Genomic DNA, 7982 nt, shown 5'->3' on the forward strand with positions numbered 1-7982 from the left:
AAGGCGGTGATGGCTATCTCAGAAGGAAATTTTAGATGCTGGCCAAGGTCGACCATTATTGACCAATCACTTCCATGTGCCAGTATATACCTTTCCTCCCTCTGTGCCATCCCTTGTGCGGCACCTCCCTTTTCAACAAACTCAGTGTACTTCCTCTGAGGAACATGATGGACTTTGTTGGCCTTTATTCTACACTCCTCAATGATCTCTGCCAGCTTTCGCAGAACCTGATCATGCCGCCACCTGCCGCCATTTTGCTCCCAGCCAACATGTGCTGCAGATTTGCTCTTGGGGCATTGCAGAGGGGACAGTGCTCCTCTTTATCATAGCACAGAGACAAATTTCCAGGGCTTGAAAGAGTGTCAGAGGTGGATCTTATTAGAAAACTTAGCCTGGCCTGGAGTATCTTCCACAGGTCAGCCCATCCTAAACTCTGTTTTTTCTTCCCATACTGTCCAGCACCCTTGCTGCTGCTGGCTGACTGCTCGAATCATTTACCCTTCCTCCTCCATCTTAGTTACTTCTGTCAATACCATCGCTTTCTTCTGTATTTTAGAGGCTGTTGATCACGGTTTGGGAGCCATCCCCCATCCAAGGCCTGCTCTTCCTGATTGGGTTCTTCCAATGATCTCTTGTTGCTTCAGTCTTGAAACCACCCTGTTTACAATCTCCTCTGCCTTTCAGGAGTGGCCTGTTCGGACCTAGGCTTAACAAGCCCTCACTGACTTGTCTGTTGTTTTCCTTAGTTCTAAGAACATCCTGGTCTTCTCCTGCTTGTAACCCATGGTGATGGAATTTATTGGCAGTTTCTTCCAAACAATGCTACATCTGAAAGACAACGTGGCAATCCCAGTCACTTCCTGATGTAACTGTTGGACTTGGTGTCCATCCTTGCCGCTGCAGTGATCTCACACATCTTTAGCGGCCACATCAAGCAATAATACAATGTAAATTGTTAACACCAGACCTTGTATTTACCTGGGAGATGACAACTGTCTATCTTATCCAAGCCCTCTTTCAGCTGCTTCAGAACCAATCCCGCCATGTGTTTATCTGACAGATCTGCTGTGTATTCTCTCCCTAAACTTTGAATTACAGTATTTAATGCGAACGTCAAAATGTATTGCCTTACATTTCATGTGCTAGAGTAAAAGTGTTTTAATGCCATACGATAGCATTGTGTGAGGAACAGGGTGAAAAGGAAGTGTTTATGTATCTGCCCTACTCATTTGTGTGAAAGGTAATAAAAGTCTCTGTTTTTGTTGAGCCTCTCAACATGATCACACGGGAGGTTGGCATGTTGTTTCCGATACTTCCAGTACCCTAGGATCGGCCACATTATGCTGGCTCACTGACAAGCACCACTTATCAGACATGTTTGCTCCAACATTTTTACCTACCCTTGTGGTGCAACCAGAAGTTGAAACCGGGACATAATTTTGTATGCATAATGAGTGACGAGTGCGATTCGGAGGTTACATTTTTCCCTCTAACATTATGTATCTTTGGGGTCAAAAATAACCCCTTTTGAACTTTGCTTCTTTAAAAAACATGGTTTCCTTCATCTCAGTGGCATGAAATTTGGTGACTTTTCCTACATTTGCTATCCATACACACAAAAACTCTCACTCATTGTGTTCGGGGTCAAATTTGACCCGACAGGAAATTAATTGGTGAGATGATAAAACTAATCAAATCAATAATTCAGCCACAATGCAGAACACACACAGAAATGAAGGGGTGAGACCCTAACACATCCAGAAAGGATAACACACACATAAATGAAAGGGTGAGGCAGTAATACTTAGCACACACCAAGCATGCACACACGCACATCAAAAGGCTGAGTTTGAGAGAGTTGAGTTTTTTCCACTGTGAGAAAGTTTACGCTTAGTGGAGGGAGCAAAATGTTTATTCTAAGTCTTATGTTTGTAAACAAAATTAATTATCACTGTTCATTTCTGTTTATTGCTGTTGGTTTCATTGAAATTATTTATTAATTTATTCTATTGATTTACTGAATTGGGATGTTTAAAATAAGTTATAGGTAACAAAAATCTTATTCTAAGTCTTCTATTTGTAACAAAATGGTTTGTAATCATAATGTGGCATCATTGCAAAAACTGACTTCAAAACACCTCATACCAAAAATATGCTAAACGTCAATTAAAATAGTGAATTTTTAATGTCTTTGATAATGTCATAATATATATCCAAATGCAGAACTTGTGATAAGATCTAAAAAATAAATCTGTTTGCTGCAACCAGGCAAATGAGTGGACCTTTGCAGCAATCTACTGGTTATAGTTGTAATTTCAGGTCATTTAAATAAAAAAATATATATTCCCCAGCAGATCTGCCCCTAATGCATGACCCCTTTTTCATATTTCCTCCCTGAATTAAATTGAGAAATGTATATCTTCACTGTGTAACATAATGTAACATATTTCAACATTATTTCATATGAAAATTAATGGTGTAGTTTAGTAACTTAGAGGTAAATAAGGTAAAAAAAATAAAAATACCACACCCCCAACGTTCTTACTCTACTGGCCTCGCTCTCCACAGACGTCGCTTGGCCACACCCACATCACCACAATCTAATGGTTGATTTTGAGGCAATTTGATAAAATATTTAAGAATATTATTTTTTTTAAATATTGCAAATTTCTGTAGCTAATGAATATCCTGGAAATTATCACATTTATTTTGAAACAAAATACTTGTTTGTCATTTTCAATTTTAAGGTGACTATATTAAAATAAAATTAATAACTGTCCAATAAGTGAAAGGATATTATTTGGGGTAAAATAAAAAAATATTTTTTTTAAATGATTAAAGGCAGAATATATGAGCCATTTCTGTATTTTTAAAGAAAAACATTTTTTATGATGTAGGATTTCTTCATACTTCACAGGTAGATGTCATCTTTTAAAAATTAGCCCTAAACCTTTCAGTTAAGACTGTTCTGAAAAGGTTTGTCATTTTTCTAAAGAACTTGAGGTTATTCTTCCTTTCAGTCATGAGTAATGTTTTATTCAAGCCTTTATTTCGCAGGCTATTGCATCACTATCAACACTGCAGATTTATTCTAAAAAATGGCTTCACTGCATTTGTTTCTAATTAACAAGTCCTTTATCATAGACCTTGTTTAGTCCTGCCAGTGTCAAGCTGGTATGAACTTCCAAACCACAGTACAAGCTCTGAGGAAATAAAAAATGAACATTCTTGCCCCCAGAACTTTAAAAATCGGATTATTTCTGTCTCATAGCGAGAGCTGTATTGCTGGTATGGCCAGGTTATTGGTACATGATCCTAACGGCATTTGGAGGCATTCTCTTGTCTGTCTTCTAGGAAAATGTTTATTTCAGCTCACTGAAATGAGCTGGAAACTGTTGGAAAAGATCTATTGCTATTACACTAAATGCATCATTCTAGCGTTATAATGTTATTGAAAATAATTTAATAGATTCAGAGACAAAAAAAATAAAATAAAAAAATGAAATATTTAAGAGTGCTTAAATACTACACATCCAAAATGTTCCATTTGAAACACCTTTTGAAGTTTTCATCAACATTACATTTTGTCCCTTTTTTTACTATAAATTCTCCTCCCTGCCCAGTAGGTGGGGATATGCATGAAGACTGCACATCGCCAAAAACAAAAGAAGAAGAATGTGAAAGTAAACATGAATGTGGAGATTTATAGTAAAAAGGGACTTAAATATTGTTCTGTTTCTAACCCACACCCATCATATCGCCTCTGAAGACATGGATTAAACCACTGGAGTAGTATGGATTATTTTTATGCTGCATTTATGTGCTTTTTGGAGATTCAAAGTTTTGGACCTACAAAGCTGAGATATTTGTTTAAAAATCTTAGTTTGTGTTCTGAAAAAAAAGAGAGTCATATACATCTGGGATTGCATGAGGGTGAGTAAATGATGAGAAAATTTTCATTTTTGGGTGAACTATCCCTTTACAAGGTTTTGTTTAAACCTTCAACATGTCTGATACTGTTGTTTGAAGCAAAAAGTGGTGTTTTTTTATATATTTATTTTTATCTATGAACACATTTAAAACAAATATTTGTTGTTGTTTTTAAGGAAGTTTTGCTGTAACTCTGACACTGAGAGTCAACAAATGCAACATCCTCTGGGAGTGAATCTGCAGCTTTCATCTCAAACTGACACCAGGCCTGTTTGAAGATCAAAGACAGACTTTTGCTACCACATCCAAAATTATATGACTGAAAGGATCTGAAAAGCCATGTTTCTGTATAGGCCGATGCAAGCAGAAATAAAGACAGAAAGACACTAAATAAAAATAGAGAGGCAAAGGTTAACAAAGATGGAAACAGAAGGTGGCAGATTTGTATTTCTTGATTGTTCAATTATTGTGCTGTTAGAAATTATTAAACATTAAGAACATCCTGCATGTAGAAACTTTCACTTTCAAAAGGCCCATTTATGAATACACACGTGCTTCCTCTGCCAAGAAATCTCATCTATTAATCAAACACCTATATCATAATTACCTTCCAAAGACATCAAATTAAGGCAATTGTTATAATTACTGCAGACAGTTTAATATTTTTAGAGTATGTTTCTGACAAGTTAATTAATAAGAGATATCCTCAAAATTCCAGTTGTAATATTCTGCTCTGAGAAAACATTACTAATTCAGTAGAGAACTATTCTAAGTCAAGCAAAGAGTATTACGCTGAAGACTGATGAGAAATTATATGTTTATGAGTAAAGCTAGTGAAAAAAATTTGCCAGTGGAACAAGAAAAAAAAAACTTTTACAGTATTAAAAATAGAAAGCAAGTTTAAAGGTGCAATACATAATATATTTACTGTACTAAAGCATAAAATTATCATAATATGTTATCAGAGATTTAGGAAACATGCTAAGTTGAAATACTGGCTTCTCTGAAAACAATGCTACTAAACCCCCTCTATTTCAGATTTAGGCACTAATTCGGATGAATTCAAAACGCTGTAGACAGTCGGTCAGAACTGTGTGATGACACTTATTTGAAGAGAATCACCAAGCAGTTTCTAAGTTCTTTCAATGAGTTTACTGAATATCACTTTGTTGGGCATACATGTGTGGTTCTGAAACAAATTAACACATTAAATAAACTTAGTAACACATTCTTATTTCACAACATAAATACCCAATTGAATATATAACAATACCTTTTATGTCTACATTGACTACCAGAACAAAGGTATTAATAAAGCAGTTAAATGACACTGTTATGTAGTTATTCTTCATATGCCCACAAGGTGGAGCCACTAAACCATGAATAGCTGAACACCAGTAGATGTGAACATTATGCAACTAACTGACCATTACTAAATTACACAATCTTCAACACAACACCTTGGATTGCATGTAATCAATAATAAATAATAGTGTGCAATACAAATTCAAAGGTACGGCGAAGCACAGTCTCCAGACACGCAAACATTCTAGACTGAATATTAATGAAGGTAGAATGTCGCTAGTTTAATACTATGATGCTGCAGATCAAACACCTGATCTTAATCAAGAACAGAAAGTCCACTTGCACTTACTTTACATGCACGCACACCATATCCCAAGGGTAAACTCAAAAGTACTGCCAAAAGAACAGTTATTAAACTAACTAAACTAGAGAGAAGTTAGCAAACTGTTCACTCTCACTTGTTACTTGCATCTGCTCAACGCTCATATGTTCTGTTTTCGCTTCAGGCACGTGAGGCTGCAGTAACAACAAGCAATCTGATTGGTCAGAATTATCCATCACATCTGAGAATACCTGGGCCTTTAGAACAGCTACAGCTAGTGTATATTCTACTTTGAAATGTCCGTTCCGGCCCGGAATTTCTGTTTGTGTTTTGGCCTGTAGTATTTCGACACCCCGGGTTGCCAGATTTGAAACAAGTTAGCGGGCAAACACAACGCGCTGCAGCCATGGAAACCAGCAATACATCTAGCTAACATTGACAGAGTTATACAAAATCCATATGAGCTGGTTTATAATTTGCAAACAATAAAAATACTGCAAACGTATACATTAGCTGATCAACTTACAGTGTAAGGATCATCTCTTGCCATTGTCAGTTTGTTCGTTCATGTTGCGTGTCCTCCACCTGGCAACCCGCGTGAGCTTCGAGTCTGGGTAAGAGGGGGCGGTGGAGACAACTCTCTCCAATATTTTGAATTTGGACTGCAGTACCCATTTTAAACGCCTGATGTCAATGTTACATATTGCTCCATTAAATGTCTTTCAGTTTTGTTTCACTTGTATCTAGTTTTTAAAGATGTTTAGATGTTTTTTACAAAGGTGCTTCACTGAAAACCCTAATAAGTTGACTGTACTCAATTGATTGAGTATACTTGTTCCCTCAATTGAATTATGTAATGGTGTCTCCAAGACTTTAGTTCAATTAACTTGGTGTTCATATATAATTAACTTAACTATTTAAGGTAAACAAATGCAAGTAGACTTAAGTCAGATTTGCTATTTAAGTGCTGTTTCAACATAAACAACCTCTCTCTCTATATTTTTTTATTTATAAATATTAAATGCCTGCGTTTGTTCCCTTTGACCAGGGAAACATAATGAAATAATTAAAGCAGAAGGTAGTCTGGGTGTTCCCCATAGCCTCAATTTAGTATAGTACTCAATAGTTCGAGTTATCCTTAAAAGCTTGGGTGTAAGGATTTTTAAGAAAAACAATTTCTAGGAACTTAGCTGTTTGAGTTATGAGCCCAAAACTTAACATTTCAAGTAATGTTTAATAAAGACAATTAAGGACAACATTAGGGTTAACACAGTGTAATTATTAAAGGAATGTTCCATCCACTTATATGGAAGTGAATGGGGCTAATTCATTAACACTAAAATGCATACTGTTTCAAAAGATGTTATACATGCTAACATGATTTTAATGTGCTAAAATAATTTAAAGAGTTTAAGTTGCATCTTCATGGCAACGAATTTGTAATATTGCATATAACTTTAAGCAAGTGATTTTATCACGCTAAAATCATGTTAACTTGTATCAAGCGTTTATGGACTGGCCCCATTGCACTTCCATGGTTAGTAAATGCACTTTTTGCTTCCTTTTTTTAATAAACGAGGAACAAGTCGAAAATATATTTTTTTTTTTTTTTTTTTTTTTTTTTTTGTAATCAACATTATGCCACATATGCTGTCGATTGAGCTTAACTTGTACTGAACCAGTAGCATTCCTTTAGGATTAGCAATACAATAATCGCAAAATAGTTAAACAGGAAGTTAACTGGAAATATTCACGTTGTTCGTCAATCGAATGATGTTTATTTTGGCTGTAAAAAAAATTAAAAGCTTTTCCTTTCTGCTTTAGCGTAAATGTGCAGAACAATAACACAATACCACATACTCCCCCTCTCTTTCTCAGTGTTATGAGGGCACGGCCGAGCAGCCAGGGGTTTAGAAATAACAGCTTCCAGATGTTTCACAAGCTTGCTGTTACATTGCAGTTTTTACTTTCAGCTGCCAAAGAAGTGACACTATACCATGAATTGTTGTCTTTGAGTTTCCGTCTGTCACCGTGTTTAGGTAACCCACTTGGCATAGGCTACTATGGCTATGGTTTTTCATTCATCGTTTTCTTGCAGTTTTGATATCCTGAAAAAAGTGTTGTTGAATGGTAAACCTACAAAAAAGTAATTAAAGGTATAAATCGTCCAAAAAAATTTTTTTTTTTAAATAAAAAAATCTGTCATTATTTTCATTTTTAGGTGAACTATTCCTTTAAGGTCTGATCTATTGCTGACATCTAGTGGTTTATAAAGTAATGACACCCAACACTCGCAGCATTCAATAAATCCAAACTATTTCCATTAAGTTATTCTGTGATTATCTCTACAATTCATGTCAACTAAAAACAGAGAATAAATAAATATATGCACATTTTATAATTAAATATAAACAATATAGAAAGC

Source organism: Myxocyprinus asiaticus, chromosome 8 (genome assembly GCF_019703515.2).
Source record: "Myxocyprinus asiaticus isolate MX2 ecotype Aquarium Trade chromosome 8, UBuf_Myxa_2, whole genome shotgun sequence".
In the NCBI taxonomy this organism is placed as follows: Eukaryota; Metazoa; Chordata; class Actinopteri; order Cypriniformes; family Catostomidae; genus Myxocyprinus; species Myxocyprinus asiaticus.